Genomic DNA, 16487 nt, shown 5'->3' with positions numbered 1-16487 from the left:
GGCACATGTATTTACGCTGGTTGCCCTTCCTAACGCAACCCTCCCCATTTATCCGGGCTTGGGACCGGCACTAAGGCTTGTGCAACCCTAATGGCTGGGGTTGGTTCCCTGACCGGGGATCGAACCCGGGCCGCAGCGGTGAGAGAGCCGCATCCTAACCACTAGACCACCAGGGAGCCAAGTACATTAAACTTATTCACATCCTATAATAAAAAATAAAACTATTTTGTGGAGATTTGTGCTCATTCAGCCACAAGGGTTTTAGTAAAATCAGGTACTGATGTAGGTGAGGTGAGGAGGTCTGTGGTTCACCTTCATAAATAGGGTTTAAGCTCTATAGCAGGAGATCATCCGCACCAACCCATGTACAGCATATTTTCATTGAGCTGGTTTTGGGATATTGTCATGGAACTGGTTTAAGTCTCTCAGTTCAAGTGAAGAAAACTGCACCATAGACATTCTATACAATCATCTTCCTCCACCTTTGTGGTAACAGTTTTGAAAAGAACCATCGATGTCTGGAAAAGTCAGGTGTCCCGATATTTATAAGAACTTAATAATAAAAAATATGATTGTGTGTAATTTCCACTTTTTAGATGGATGAGGTAGCTTGTGTAAGAGATTTCTTTAGTTTCATGGTGTAAATAAGTTGTGCAAAAAAACAACAGTATTAGATGTACAATGAATATACACAGGACAGTGTCTGCTAACCATAGATTGATGGATGGATAGATAGATGGATGGATGGATGGATGGATGGATAGATAGATAGATAGATAGATAGATAGATAGATAGATAGATAGATAGATAGATAGATAGATAGACAGACAGACAGACAGACAGACAGACAGACAGACAGACAGACAGACAGACAGACAGACAGACAGACCCAGAATCTGCAGGAGCCGCTTGGATATTTCCACACTAAAAACACACAATCTGCAATCTGACATTGGTTGGTAAGTAAGTAAAGTAAAAAAATGTCAGGTGTCCAAATACTTTCGCCCTTATAATGTACTGTACTGTATAATGTAACGTGTTTAAAGTGGTGTGTGTTGCTGATTTCCTATATCTTGCTAAGAGCAGGACTAATAAGCTTGGAAATAAGTGTGTGTAGGGGTGTGTGTGTGTGTGTGTGTGTGTGTGTGTCTTTATGTAAGAGTGCCCTAAAAGTAAATGAAGTCAGAGGAGAATCTTTTCAAGAAGCTTTGTTCAGATTTGGCGTCTTTTCCTTTGAATGACGAAAGAGAAATTCCTTGTACACAGATGACAAGCTCTAGTTTTTCAGGGCACTTTACGGAGGACGCTCCGAGGTGTTCAGAAACACAAACTAAACATGTGGATAAAGGAAAACTCCTGTTTCATTCTTCTATAATGGCGACAGCTGGATCGGAGACAGAGCGACGTGCCATGGGAGCCGAATAAATCACGTCATGTAATTCATTTAGAGCTGTTAAAGGGAACTGTTGATTTGTCTGTTGGACATCTGCATATCTGAATTACTGTGTGTGTGTGTGTGTGTGTGTGTGTGTGTGTGTGTGTGTGTGTGTGTGTGTGAGAGAGAGAGCGAAAGAGAGAGAGAGAGAGAGGAAAGAGCAGAAATGTCAGTAAAGCTTAAATGTGTGTGGAACAAAGTGAGACTGGGCGACATTGCAGAGAACAACTGAGACATTACCATGACTCTCATCCTGCTTGAGATACACAGATAGAGAAAAATAGATGGAGTGGTGGAGTGGAGAGAGAGAGAGAGGTGGGAAGAGAAAGAGAGAGAGAGAGAGAGAGAGAGAGAGAGAGAGAGAGAGAGAGAGAGAGAGAGAGAGAAATGGAGAGAGAAAAACAGACAGACAGAGAGTGGCAGAAAGAGAGAAAAAATGACAGCGAGTGACAGAGAGGCAAAGAGAAAGAAAGAGGATACACAGAGACAGAATAAGGAAGACAGAAAGAAAGACAAAAAGACAGGAAGACAAAATGTAAGAGACTGGTAGAGTGGCTGGCAGAGAAAGAGATAGAGAGAGACAGAGAGAGACAGACAGAGAGCAATAGGGAGACAAAGACAGAGAGTGACGGAGAGAGAGAGAGAGAGAGGCAGGGAGACAAAGAGTTAGACAGAGAAAGAGACAGGGAGACACAGTCATAGACAGAGACAGGGAGTCAAAGAGAGTTAGACAGAGAGAGACAGGGGAACAGAGTCAAAGAGAGAGAGAGAGAGAGAGAGAGAGAGAGAGAGAGAGAGAGAGAGAGAGAGAGAGAGAGAGAGAGAAAGAGAGAGAGAGAGAGACAGGGAGACAAAGAGACAGACAAAGAGAGAGTCAGACAGGGAGACAAAAAGAGAGGCAGGGAGACACAGAGTCAGGAAGAGAGACAGGAAGAAAAAAAGAGAGTCAAACAGAGAGGGACAGGGAGACAAAGAGAGAGACAGAGAGACACAGAGACAATGGAAAGACAGACAAAAAGAGGTAAATAGAAAGAGATAGAAAGAAGTAGGGAGACAGAGAGAAAGACAGAGAGACAAGGAGACAAAAAGAGAGATGTCAGAGAGACTAATTCAAATAAAGTCATCCAAATAATTATGTATCAGTTTTAAACATATCCATGCCAACATACCTTTAGTGGGCTGTTTATGCTAAAATAAGTGTGTGTGTGTGTGTGTGTGTGTGTGTGTGTGTGTGTATATGTGTGTGTGTGTATATGTGTGTAATAATCAGGAGCTCATGTGCCTCTGTTGGTAGTCGATTTAAAGCTCGAACACTCTCACTTGTTTACACAATGTGTTTAGTAAAGCGCAGGAAGTTTAAAGTCTGCAATGTGTGTGTGTGTGTGTGTGTGTGTGTGTGTGTGTGTGTGTGTGTGTGTGTGTGTGTGTGTAGTGGTGATGGCCTTGATAGAACACATCAATCTGCATTAAGTAAACAGTCTCCAGCCTCACAGATGTGTCAGTGTGTTTAGCTTTATCGTTGTGTATTTGTCTCACTGCGCTGGTGTGTGTGTAATTTTTTTGATAGATAGATAGATAGATAGATAGATAGATAGATAGATAGATAGATAGATAGATAGATAGATAGATAGATAGATAGATAGATAGATAGATAGATAGATAGATAGATCATACATTGAATAGGGTAAAACTGCATTTAAAATCTATGCATGCTATTAAATTACACTACAGTGGCCAAAAGTATGTGGACACTTGAACATTAGATAGGTGTTTTTTGTTTAAATGACCATTAAAACCATTATAAATTTAGTGAATTTATTTTGTTAACATGGCCTACATACATGTAATGAGAGGCCACACTGCACTGTTTTTTTCCACTTTTAACAATGAATCACTGAAGTGAAGTGGGGACTAAAGAAATATCAGCCCACGTGCAAAATAGAAGTGTTTCCATGCGCGTTGTTTTTTTTTTTTTTTTTTTAGACTCATATCTCATTTGCATAGAAATAAGATCGCTCGATCGAAACTCGTACAGAATCGCTGATTAGCATTTGCTAACGTAAGCACAAACATGCTAGTGTGAGTCACTTATAGTAGCTTATTCCTGGAACAGCCAATTTAGACAGAAGTCCTCCAGAATAGACGTTCTGACGTTGTAATAATAGACTTCGGCTCGATTTTCTCCAGGTCCAGGGAGACGTAGTATATCTGAGGCATGTGTTCAGCAAGCGAGGGTATTTATTCCTGGTTATTTGTAGCCCGGGTTAGCGGAGAGCTACAGATGGCCACGATGACACATAACTTGAAGGAAGTGAAGTTTATCTGTGTGGGAAGCTGGATGGTGGAAAAACAGAACCAAAGAAGTACCTTCATGCAGTTATCAGTAGAAAAAAAAAACACCCAACACCACTAGCAGCTGTCAGATCACTCGTTTTCTTTGAAGCCTTTTGGGGGAATGTGATGTGTAGGCTTTATTAACGAGGAGCTGTCATGCTAGGCTTTAATGCTAAGCCTTAATGCCTTCAGTGCAGGACGCCGGATGACACATAACATGCGTTTGTTTTCTCACTCAGCGAATCACCCTTCGCCCCGTGTTGTAGCTCAGCCTTGTTTGCATGCAGCGAGGACTGATTTGCATAACCCATCGAGATAGCTTCTATTGTGCGCCCACACTCTCTCGCACAAACACACAACCGCAGGATTAACGCAGTAAACACAAGAGTCCTGTCCACTCCTGAGACCCTGGCTTGCAAACTAAACAAATCTCTTGACTATTTCAGCTGCTCGCGCTTATTTTAATGCTGGGAGGTTATAGTACACGAGGGCCTGAGAGGATACCGATGAGGCATTAAACATTGAATCCTTCATTGTGATAAGTTGATGGACAGAAGTGTTTTCTCATGCGTCTGTGGAGTTTTTTGTGTGTTTTTTACACTCGTCTCAGTGGTAGTAGAAGACGCCGTGCTTGGGTGCATTTTCAAAAAAAACAAAAAAAAAAACAGACACAGGTAGACAAATGGGTACAGTCTCAGAGTTAAAATTTAACTCCAGACGGCCAAGAGTTCCCTGTTCTATATCTACACTCTGTCTATGAATGTTAGTAGTTGAATATTCTTTTGTGTTTACTCACCATGTTGGTTGATTTCATTGCAATTTGGAAAATCACCCATATCTCAGATGGCTTTCCAAACATTGTATAGACTAACCTTCATTTTAGACAATGCATAGAGCACTGTATAAAATGTGTATACACATGCACACTGAAATGCTCTCTTTGCATATCCTGCTGATGTTAGAAAGCTGGGGGCAGGGCACAGCTCAGTCTCCGGTGCACAGAGGGTTAAGGGCCTTGCTCAAGGTCCTAGGAGTGGAAGCTTGGCGATACTGGTGGCTGAACCCCCAACCTTCTGCTCAGTAACCCAGAGCTTTAATCACTGAGCTACCACTTCCAAAAAAGACAAACACACAACCTGGACTCTGACACTGGGTATAACTGGACTGATTAATCTGTCACAAAGTTTATTTAGGAATAAGCTAGCTACAGTAGAAATCTAGATAGCTAGCTGGATGGATTGATGGCTGGATGGATGGATGGATGGATAGATGGATGGATGGATGGATGGATGGATGGATGGATAGATAGATAGATAGATAGATAGATAGATAGATAGATAGATAGATAGATAGACAGACAGACAGACAGACAGACAGACAGACAGACAGACAGACAGACAGACAGACAGACAGACAGACAGACAGACCCAAAATCTGCAGGAGCCGCTTGGATATTTCCACACTAAAAACACACAATCTGCAATCTGACACTGGTTGGTTATAATCTGACTAAAGAACCTGTCACAAAGTTTATTTAGGAATCAGATTAGCACAAGGCATCCTAGGCATCCGGTCCTAAATTATACAAAGCTCTGGTGTAGCCTACAGCAACCACACATACTATTTAGGTCATGTGGCCGTTTGTGATTCTTCCCCAAACTTAGCACAAAGTGTATTGTATTGGTGATCTTTGGATGTGGTCGCATGGAATTGTCTCTTCACACAAAACCTGTTTCATCATGACAGTGCACCTGGGCACAAAACCAGCTCTATGAAGATATGCTTTACATGGGTTGAAAGTGTGTAGAAGATCTTGAGTTGCCCTCTAAAATGCTCTCACATCAAACCTATGGGTATGGGTGATGTATTCTTTCAAATAATTATTTAATATTTTATTATTATTATAATTGTTTTTTTTTCCACATTTTAATGAAATTCTATTGATTTGAGGAAAATAAATCTCTTTTTTTGGTAGGCAATAAAGTACATGAGCATTATATTCAGTTTAAAAGATTTGGTTCTTGTTTGGTTAGCTGAATGGTATATCGTTATATGGTGAATATTCTCAACCTTGCTACCTGTAACAACAACAACTTCTGTTGGCTTGGAAAAGTGTCTAATTTGATCGTATACTATGAAAAACTAAAATAGAACCTTATCTGATTCCCAACAAAACCATATCAAGTTCATAACCACATTATTTTACAGATTTGCAGATGGACAGTGCTTTTTGACATTTGGGATTTTATATAAATTAGAAAGACAAAACTGGTACTGGGAAGGAGACATCGACTGTGTAAGAGCTGTCATACCATGAAAAAGTGTTTTGGCTGTACAACAAAACTTGTGAAATCCCATTACACGTTTCTGTCCAGAGTTGAAGGAAATCCAATTCTCTGCTGGCCCTGATCAACTAAGAGCCCTCGAGCAAGTGGCAACGTTTCCACATCGTTTAGGAAGGGAAAGCAAATTACCAGGGCAATTTCGGGTTTCTGTCGTAGGAAAGTAAGGCTTTGGCCCTGTGTTGCAGATGCTGCGACCAATTGTGCACATGTAGGATAAAGATGATGTTACATTGTTTTAAAATAAACCATCTTGTATTGAACCATAATCATTTTATAAATGATATCATTTTATAAATAAATAATTGCCTTCCGAGTTGAAATCACAATGATGGCCTGAAGAATTCAAAAGTGTGAAAGTATCTGTAGGAGCTAAAATCAGGAATAACAAGGGGTCTAAAAATGAACTTGGTGGAATACCAGATGCATGTCTTTTGTTACACTGGGTAGGATCTATTATACAATACAGAAACTAAGCTCAGTGGTTACATCTCTGCTAGGCCCTTGAGCAAGGCCCTTAACAGTCAGTTGTATAAATGAGAAAGATTTTGTTGAATAAGGGTGTTTGCCAAGGGCCATCATTTATTTATATATATGGCATTTGGCAGACACCCTTATTCAGAGCAACAATAATTTGCTAATTTATACAACTGATCAGTTAAAGGTTAAGGAACTTGCTCAAGGGCCCAGCAGTGGCAACATGGAGGTGCTGGGATTCAAACTCACAACTATGCAAAGGGTCCACTGTCTTAACCATTTAACTTCTACTTTCTTACCAGCTACCACCACTAGGCTACTACTACCCTACAAACAATCAGCATTAAGGTGCCTCTTCCCTACCAACTATATCCAATGAGCTGTCACTTCCCTAACAACTACCACTACTGAGCTACCCCTTCCCTAATAACTACCACTACTGAGCTACCCCTTCCCTAACTACCACAGCTGAGCTACCCTAAAAATGACCACCACTGAGCTACCACTTTTCTACCAAGTACCATCACTTTGGTACCATTTCCTCACCGACTACATTTACGGCATTTAAAAGATGTTCTTATCTAGAATGACTTACCAGCAAGCAGTTGAGGTTTCAGGACCATGCACAAGGGCCCAGCAATTGTTGTGTTGGGATTCAAACTCAAACTTTCCCAACCAGAGTCCAATGTCTTAACCACTGAGCTAGAACCTCCCCACCACTACCACCACTGACCTGCCACTTCCCTACCCTCTATCACCATCACATTACAACCAACTGACCTACCACTTCCTAACAACTATCAGCACAAAGATACCTCTTCCCTACCAGCTACTACATCTTATCTGCAATTTAAGTACCATCTACCACCATTAAGCTACCACTTACATACTGTCAGGGATTCACCCTGCCACGCCCCCCTCTGTAGCTGTCAGGGATTCACCCTGCCACGCCCCCCTCTGTAGCTGTCAGGGATTCACCCTGCCACGCCCCCGTCTGTTGCTGTCAGAGATCCACCCTGCCACGCCCCCCTTCGATAGCAGTCACGCTGCTTTCCAAGATTACCGACAGCTGTGGCTCATGAAAGATCAGACTACATAAACTCACGTTCTTGAGTCACAGGCTGTCGGTCGTTGTATTGTCATGCAGGAAAATCGCGTGGCTGCTCAAACGCCGGGATTCACCGCTGGCTATTTCTCCGAACTCCATTTCCTTATTGAAGTACTCATTGCCGAAAGCTTTACTTGCATTGGGATTAGGCGTTTGACATTCGCGCTCATAGTGGATACTTCGTTACGAGCGGATGTCTGGGTTTGCTTTTGTTTTCATTGGTGTATGAGTGTTTTGTTTTTTGCACCTTAATAAAGAACATGATTGGACTTTATCTGCTTCCGCGTCTGCAGCCTGACACATACAAGCTACAACTGCTGAACCGCCACTTACCTACCATTTACCACCTCTAAGCTACCACTTACCTGACAGCCACCGCCTTTGACCTTGCATTTACTTATCATCTACCACCACTAAGGTACCACTCACATACCAGCAACCACCACTAAACTTTCACTTCCCTACCACCTATCACCACTAAGCTACCACTTACCTACCAGCTAACACCGTTTCCATATCCATGCAACAATCCAATGAGTGATCATGCAGCACACCATAACTGTACAGTTGGAGATCTTCTCAGAATCTCCTCACTTGTTCTTTTTTTTTCATATCCATTTTTGGTTTCCATGGGTACATCCGTGTTTCTAAATCCCTTTCTTATATTTCAAAAGTGGATCCTAATGTGGTTTTTACCTGTGATATATTTTTTTATACTTTTTTGCCCACAACAATCAGAAAGTTCTGACTTGATTGGAGAAATCCACGAATCAGAATCTAAGAACAGTGTATTTTGTTACGATGGCATTTCCGTGGTCACTTTCAACGCTGACTTCCAGGAAATGGTTTGCCATCCTGCATTACTCGTGTTAGCTCAGTGACCGTTATGTTGTGCCCTAGTTTCTTACCTCTGGAGAATAATGTGCTCTGAAGGCTTGCATCCCCATAAATGACTCTAGTCCTGGATGATTCCTTTTTCCCCTCTGTGTGTTTGCTAGCTGTTATTTATTACTGTGACATAAAACTTAAGACCATATTGGGTCAGACAACATGGCGGGGTCAGCCAGATGTTGAGATTTAGAAGAGAAATTGAAAGCAGAAAACAGGCTGATGATGTAAATGATGAAATGGAGAGAGAGAGCGCCTGTATTCAGAGTAGGTGAACGTGTGGGTGGCTGATGATACATCGTGAGAAACGCTCAATGAGCCATCCGCATGCCAAGGTTTTGTTTTCTCCCAGGCTTGCACACCCTTCTGCATGCAAACACAAAGAGGGGAAAATAAATAAATAATAAATACATATATATATATATATATAACATGCTTTTACACTTCATGCCCTATTGTTCTTCTGCCATGATTGTGAACCCTTTTACACCACGCAGCACGGATGTGGGCACTCAGCAAGATTCCCATGATGAGGAAGGATGTTGTGTAACATGCCTCTCTTTCATGTGATGTCCTGCAGAGTGCATGTTCATGTACTGAAAACAAGAATGGAATGCAGTGCCCAAGAAGGCAAACTTAAAAAAAGATGATGATATCATAAAGCAGAGCAAATTGATTTCCTGAGCCCGTATTAAAGGGACGGTCACAATACACTTTTCCTTCCATTGACTCACATTATAAGAGTTAAGGGTTGAGGGCCCAGCAGTTGCAGCGTAGTGGTAGTGGGATTTGAACTCATGATATTCTAATCAGAAGTCCAACATCATAACTAAGCATCACTGAGCTAGCCCTTAACAACTTTTGACCTTCTTAATCATTACATTTATGGCTTTTGGACAGCCTTATCCAAAGTGACTTACACATGAAGGGCCTTGCTCAAGGGCCCAGCAGGGGTAACTTGGCGCTGATGGGATTTGAACTTGTGATCATTCAAGCTGAAATCCAAGGCCTTAACCTACCACCTGAGCTACTACCTATAACCTTTATATATTTTTTATCACTTGTTTAAAGATTAAAACCCGATTGGTGATTGATACATCTTTGAAAGAATATAAAACCAGAACACCATCTTCCTGATTTGGGTTTGTGTCGCTGCCTATAGGATACAGAGGGTAATCTTTTAACACCGGTGTGCGATATCATATCCGGTTGTTGTGCCGGTTGCTAATTTTTTCAAAGGAGACTGGCAACGATTCCACCATGCCATCTGTCTGGATACAAAAATATCTCTGTGCCTTTCCTTGACATCAACCAAAAGAGATAGACAGCACATAAACAACAGAAGAATATACAACAAACTGAGAATTGTGTAAGGTGAAACTTGTGAAAATGTGAAAACGTAGTTAATGTGAAAGTAGCAATCACTGCTCAAGCAAGAATCAGCAGAGGAAAAGAAGTTTCATTTCCTCAAATGTCTGGAGGAGAATGAGCTTAAAATGAGCTTAAAGCTCATTCAGATGCTAGAATGTTGTTAGAAATCTATTCACTGCAAAACAGCTACCTTCAAGGTACATTCAAGGTTAGTCTACACTAAAACTTTTAAAAACATTTAAAAACGTTCAGCATCCGCGAAAACTTCGACCTGCATCATTTCCCCTAGGGTTTACAATTATACCGAACAAACTTATAAATTCTTTATGAATGATTTATCTCTGTAAAGCTGCTTTGAGTCAATGTCCATCATTTAAAGTGAGATACAAATAAAAATGTATTATAAATAAATCGAATTGACAAAAAATGCATCATCGTTTTTCGAAAGCCTCCATTTTCACAGTCCACACTGCGATGCAAAAAACTTGAATGAAAACACTGTCTCAGTGTGAACAAAAGGTCAGAAACGTAGAGAAAAATATGCATTTTCAAACGAAAACCTATTAGTGTGGACATGGCCGAACCCTAGCCAGTGACACTAAAATCTCTTTCACGATAACAGGTAACGATGAATTGGTGAATGAACTGCATCGTATTTTTTCGTTCAAAACAGAAATCCAAACGCCTGTGCCCTTCACAAATGCTGTTTAATGATAAATCGCAGAGCCTCTGAGCGTCAATTTGATGAACAAGCATGTGTAAAAGTGCAGAAAAACAGCTTGTGCAAGCTACACCTGCTAAAGCATTGAACCAATGACGTAAGACTAATTGCCTCTATTCCTGTAACACTACAGCTTTTGTGGTTTGGTTTAATTTATTAAGTTGCAAGTTGGTTATTTAGTTACTTATTTCTTTCACATTCGTAAGAGTGCGACGGTGTCAAGATGTTAAAACACTTTTAGATGCAAATGAAGGTTCGGATTTTTTCCTAAACAAACGCAGACAAACCTAAAACACAAGTCATAGTATAAGATTAACAGTCTGGCAATGCACAAATGGGATACACTGGGCTAGGATTTAAAAAACTATTAAACTAAAAAAAAATAAAAAAAATGTACATTTTATTTGTATTTGTAGAGCACTTTTAGCAATGCATGTTGTCTCAAAGCTGCTTTACAGATATACAGAGGTTATAAAGGTGTGTAAGTTTGTTCCTTATAATTGTCAGTTTATCTCTAATGAGTGAGTCAGTGGCAATCTCATGGAAAAAGTCCATGAGATCCCACGAGAAAGAAACCTTGAGAGGAACCAGACTCAAAAGGGGAACCCATCCTCATTTGGGTGACATCAAGAGTGTGATTATAGTCTTTGAAACAATACAGAACACTGGAGAGTGAGAACTAACATGAGCACTGGAATGTAAGATTATGAGTAAACACCAAATGTCCATTCATTACAGTTCCATCATTGTTGAGGTGTTCAGTGATAGGCACATAATACAAAGCTGTTCATGCAAACTGTGGCCCTGAGCCATTCTAACAGACTGTTGATATTAATTACAGTCCAAATCCATCCTCAAAGGGAAGTAAAAGATCTAAGGTAAGATCTTGGTAAGTCATGTGTATGGAAACAAACCATGAGTAAGATTTCCTGTTGTGAATGAGTTTGGAGTACTGTGTATGAGTGTATAATTGAGAACAGGTGTATTAGGGAAGTGGTGGCTCAGTGGTATAAGGCATTAGCTCTCTGCTCATAGGGTTGTGAGTTCAAATTCCAGCACCACCAATCTGCCCCTGGGTTTATGAGCAAGATGCTTAACCCACAACTGCTTAGCTGTATAAATAAGATTGTTATAAGTAGTCCTGGATAAGTCCTGGGAACCTGCCAAAAGACATTCACATTTATATACTGTAAATATGTGATGGATCAGTAGGGCGGTGACTGAGTGTTGTACATTGTGGTGGTCATGTTTGCCATGATGCTTGCTGGGAATTGGATTTGTGACCTTGAGTCATGAGAGACATAATTTGTTAAATGAATCCCTAAGTAAAAAACGAAGTTGTGTGGTTGCTTCTTTATGCTTGTTACAGTATGTTCCTCTTTCCACGTTTAAGACAAATGGAAGTCACATGCACTGTTCTTGTGATGGTGTCCAGAAAAAAAGGACATAAACGAGACCCAGTTTTAGCTTTTGTTTCCATTTACTTTCACCACTACGGCAACGACGATCAACGGAATATGAACAGTACAGCGGCGAACAGCGAAGATGAAATCTATGATGGTGCCAAAGCAAAGAAAAGAAAAAACAAGAACTTCCCTTTCTGCTTGTGGATCAGTACTTTAATACTGGAAGCCTTGCTGATTAATGAAACATTTGATTGCTGTTAATACATTAGCACTTTAAAACATTCAAAATCCAGCAGCATGTCAAAATAATACCCTAATAAATGCTCCATTATATTTGTTCTGCTGGCTCCCTGTAGGTACGGATAAATCCTGAGGTGACAGCACGACACCATCACTTCTGTACGTAACTACTATAATGGTAACTTGTGTGATCACATAGAGACCTGAAATTCTGGTTTATGTGCTACGGTATAATCCTGCAACAATGAGGTGTAAAGTACTGGGGTATAATGACGTCTAGTCTGGCAGGGTGTGTATAGGATGAGCCAAGCTCTACAGGGGTGCAGTGTGTTTTAGATCATCATAGTTTTTCTGTTCGGCAACCAATTTAAGATGAAACAAATATTTTATTGTCCTTTAAAATGGCTTTACACACTCATTCATCTATGAACTCGTAAATTCTTTCATTTTACAATCGTTTTACAATTTTGTATAAGAAATGGTGGCTCAATGGTTACAGCACTGGATTTTAGATTGAAAGATCATTGGTTCAAATTCCAGCACCACCCATCTGCCACTCTTGGGCATTTGAGCAGGGCCCTTAACCCTCAAATGCCCAAGTGTATAAATGACATTATTGTAAGTCGCCCAGGATACAAAAGAGCATCTGCCAAATGCTGTATATGTCAATTTATTTTTCCCCATTAGCATGTGGTGTTTATTCACAGCTGGCATTTGGGATTGTTTTGTTTTAGAAGTGCATTATAGATTAGATATCTAAATACATTTTCATTACTTCTTGATCCTACTCACTCGTTCCAACCTGTTTTCATGACACTCCAACTCGCTTGATTTAAAATAGCGTATTTTGGCATCCTATCCAAAGAATGGGAGGACCACTACTGCATGGGGATGTGGTAACTTAGTAGTTAAGGCATTGTACTTTGGAGCCGTAGATCATGAGTTTAAATCTTAGCCACTACCGGGCCCCTAAACAAGGCCCTTAACTCCGTAGTTGCTCAGTTATAGGAATAAGATAAATGTAAGTAGCTCTGGAAATGTAAGTCTGCAGAATGCTGTAAAAATGCTGTGCATTGCTCATTCTGTGGAATTTATATGTCTCGGATCCAACTAAGATCAATGATCGACATCTTAGCTTGTAAATCGTGCTCTTGAAAAACTATAATACTATTTATAGATGTTCTCGGCTGTTGTTTTTTTTTTCAGTTCAGGCAGCTGGAATGTGTTAAAAACCATTTGTTTAATGGTAAAACTTGTAACATTTGGCAAATGCCTTTTCATCAAAGCAACAGCGATTTTATTATTTATACAACTGAGCAGTACAGGATTAAGAACCTTACTGAGGGGCCCAGCAGTGAAAACTTGGTGGTGCTGGGATTTGAACTTACCACTGTCTGATTAGAAGCCTGACATCTTAAAAACTGAGCTACCACTTCCCTAGATTTACCAGTTCGATCTCACATCAGGAAGATTTCAGACATTGGATAAACAACCTCTTACCAACACTCAAAAAACATTCTACACATGCTGTTTCTCCATCAATGAACACTGAAAGGCTCTGGCATGGAGGAGTTGGTGTTGAATCTATAATGATCTCAGATTTTGAACTAATTTATGAGTTGCTCAGGAGCTCTTGGTTCAACAAATCCAACTGACTGTATAAAACCGTAGAAAGGACATCATCACATTTCTCACTCCGATATTTGTAATGTTTTAATGATTTATAATCACATTCTTGATATCCCCCTAAACAACGATGGGTTCCCTTTTTGAGTCTGGTTCTTCTAAGGTTTCTTCCTCATACCATCACAGGGAGATGGCCACCTCAGGCTCCTCATCACAGATAAACACACATATTTAAATTTTTGTTCCTACATTTTATAGAGATGCTTTGAGACAATGTCAATTGAAAATAAACTTGAACTGAATTGAATTGAACTTGTCACTTTTAGATCACAGGTCATTCACTGAAGTATTTTGTCAGGGTTAGCGCTTTTCTTTTTTTATGAGTATCTATAAAGATATTCTCATCCTTTACACATATCTGTATGAAATACTTTTTCAAATGAGCTTTTCACATGTTTGCCATTTCAGTTAGTTTTAATGTAAGAACATGGTGCTTACTGAAACTTAGCTTACTGATAGCTATTTATCTATGTAAGTGAAATGTTTTTAGCACTTTTGGAGGATGTTGAGCAACCTGTGTTAATGGCTTTAACAGATTTAACAAAATTGCAATATTCTCCTGCAGCTAGCTAAATTTTACTGACATGCAAAAGCTGGATGCTAACAGAACAACGCCATTTCTGGGCTAGCATCTTGCACTTGATAATGCCATAGAAATTATTCTGTTGCTGAGAATGTATGCAGAGTTGGAAGTCAAGTTGAAATAAATTCAACAGCTATAACATCAAGAAATGTAAAATGGTTTGCAAACAGTTTGTAATAAAATTTTTGTAGCTGACTTGCATACTTGTAGTATGTTATGCAAACAAATAGCTAGCTAGTATGTTTAAAAAGGGGTTTGGGGTAAGTGTTACTATTAGGGGTTAGTGGATTTAGAGGTTAGTGTTAGAGTTTGGGATTAGTGTTAGGGTTTAGCGGTTAGGGTTCAAGGTCAGGGTTTAAGGGTTAGGGTTAGTATCCGAGTTATGGTTTAGTGTTAGGCATTAAGGTTAGGGTAGGGGTTAGTGTTAGGGTTTAGAGGTTAGTGTTAGGGTTAGAGGTCAGGGTTTAAGGGTTAGGGGTTAGTGTCAGAGTTATGGTTTGGGGTTAGGGGTTAAGGTTAGGTTTAGGGGTTAGTGTTAAGGTTAGGGTCTAAGGGTTAGTGGTTAGTGTTTGGATTTGGTAAGGGTTATGGGTTTGTATTAGCGTTGGGTACGTTAATACCTTTTGGTTAGTGTTAGGGTTAATAGTAAGGGGTTAGGATTAGTGTTAGGTGGTTAGGATTAGTGTTAGGGGGTTAGTGTTAGAGTTTAGAGGTTAGTGTTAGGGTTAGAGGTCAGGGTTTAAGGGTTAGTGTCAGAGTTATGGTTTAGTGTTTGGGGTTAAGGTTAGGTTTAGAGGTTAGTGTTAAGGTTAGGGTCTAAGGGTTAGGGGTTAGCGTTAGCATTAGGTACGTTAATACTCTTTGGTTAGTGTTGGGGTTAATAGTTAGGGATTAGAATTAGCGTAAGGGTTTGGAGGTTCGTGTTAGAGGTTTATGTTAGGGTTTAATTCAATTCAATTTTTATACATTTTTGTTTGTATAGCACTTTTAACAATGAAAAGCTTAAAAGCTTTACACAGATAATGTAGTGATAAAAATTAATAAGGTGTTCTTTATAAGTGTAAGTTTGTCCCTAATGAGTGAACCGGTGGCGATTCACTGAGGTTAGTGTTAGGGTCAGGGTTTAGAGGTTATTATTAGGGTTAAAGTTTATTGATTTCGTGTTAGTATTTGGGTTGGGGTTAGTGTTAAGGTTGGGGTTAGTGTTGGGGTTTAGTTTTAAGTTTGGGGGTTAGTGTTAGGGGTTAGGGTTAAGTTTAGGGGTTAAAATAACTGTTGTGGTTAGTGTTAGGGTCTAAGGGTTAGGGGGTTAGTGTTTGAGTTTGGGGTTAACAAGGCTTAGGGGTTAGTATTAGGGTCAGGGTTAAGGATAGGTATTAGGGTTAGTAATTAGTAACGGTTAATGTTAGGGGTTAGTGTTGGGGTTATTGGTTAGTGTTAGGGGTTAGTGTTAGGGGGTTATAGTTAGTTTAGTGTTATGGTTGAGGGGTTAGTGTTAGGGTTATTGGTTAGTGTTAGGGGTTAGTGTTAGTGTTAGGGTTATTGGTTAGTGTTAGGGGTTAGTGTTAGGGTTATTGGTTAGTGTTGGGGTTAATGGTTAGTGTTGAGGGTTAGTGTTAGGGTTATTGGTAAGTGTTGGGGTTAATGGTTAGTGTTATTGGTTAGTGTTAGGGTTATTGGTTAGTTTTAGGGGTTAGTGTTGGGGTTAATGGTTAGTGTTAGGGGTTAGTGTTAGGGTTATTGGTTAGTGTTGGGGTTAATGGTTAGTGTTAGGGGTTAGTGTTAGGGTTATTGGTTAGTGTTAGGGTTAATGGTTAGTGTTAGGGATTTGTGTTAGGGTTAGGGGTTAGTGTTTAGTGTTAGTTTTAATTGTTGGGGGATAGGGTTAGTGTTTG

At 40.0% G+C, this 16487-nt stretch overlaps 1 protein-coding gene across 3 annotated transcripts in view; it reads left to right on the top strand.

Moving 5' to 3' along the window:
* calcrla (calcitonin receptor-like a) overlaps positions 1–16487 on the top strand; it is a 57396-nt gene that overhangs the window by 1980 nt on the left and 38929 nt on the right. The window lies entirely within an intron of this gene.

Source organism: Silurus aristotelis, assembly GCF_946808225.1.
Source record: "Silurus aristotelis genome assembly, chromosome: 3".
NCBI classification, from domain to species: Eukaryota; Metazoa; Chordata; class Actinopteri; order Siluriformes; family Siluridae; genus Silurus; species Silurus aristotelis.
This window is presented reverse-complemented; position numbering and strand designations above follow the sequence as displayed.